The following is a 1,223-nucleotide window of genomic DNA, read 5'->3' as shown; positions in this document are numbered from 1 at the left end:
CACCATAATAGTGTCATAAGACTTGCCTGAAGACTACATTACAAGGCTCATGAGCTTTGCCAAAGAATACATTCTTTATAGAGACAAATCTTTCATTACTTACTCATCCTCATGTTAGTTTAAAACCTCTATGACTTTCTTTCTTCTGCAGAAGACAAACAAAGATATTTTGAAGAACTTTGGAAACCAAACAACAATGCCCCAATTGACTTCCATTGTATGGACCACAGAGTCATTTCTCAAAATATATTCCTTCGTGTTCCACAGAAAAAAGAGACATGAATAGGTCTAAACGATATATGGATTAATACATGATGACAGGACTTTTATTTACGGGTAAACTATCCCTTTAAGTCTCACACAAACCTGTCACATGGCTTCAGAAGACATTTCTGTAAGCACACAAACCAGACAAACCACTTACTTTTTGAAGAATCTCATGTTAAAGAGTGCCAAAAACTGACTTTCTCCTTGAAAGAATAAGGTCATGGAACGAAGGGCGAGTAACCGCTGACAGATTTGTCATTTTTGAGGCAGACTGTTCCTTTAAGAAGGTGTGGATGTGTAGGATCTTGTCTATCATCCCTGCAAGTCTATTTGGTGTAAACACTTAAAGAGCATGTTTGGGTGGAAGGGTGATGAAATATTGGCACAGACCCGCTCGTGAAGCCAGGAAACACTTACATATGGCAATGATAGATTCATGGATTTTTTTACGTAGCCGATGATGTATGGTGACTGGTTAAGCACACTTTTGCGAGCTTGCGAAATACCTTCACGCGCTCAGCTGACGTTTGCAGGGTACTTTTGTCTTTAGCACTCGGGGGTGAAACGTCACACATTAACACCTCTGTCTATCAGAGACTTTGTTAAGACAAGGAGAGAGTGAGAGAGAAACATCGTAAACAAAGCTGCTTATATTTTTAACATTCAAATTTGGGCTTTTTTGATCATCAGTATTCCCAAATATAATTAGTTTGCCTTAAGAAATGTCATGGTGACCAGAGAAACATGTGATAGACAGACGGACAGACAGATAGATCAGACAGACAGACAGACAGACAGATAGAAAGACCTGTACAGAAGAGTCCATCGCATACCTCTCCTTACAGCTCCACTCCCTCGCTCACCTCCTCCCCCTTCAGCTGCTCCCCTTCCCTCCTCCTCCTCCACCCCTCCCCTTTCTGCGCTCCTGGTGGACGGCGTACTTCTCTCTCCCTCTC

Source organism: Barbatula barbatula (assembly GCF_947034865.1).
Source record: "Barbatula barbatula genome assembly, chromosome: 4".
In the NCBI taxonomy this organism is placed as follows: domain Eukaryota; kingdom Metazoa; phylum Chordata; class Actinopteri; order Cypriniformes; family Nemacheilidae; genus Barbatula; species Barbatula barbatula.
This window is presented reverse-complemented; position numbering follows the sequence as displayed.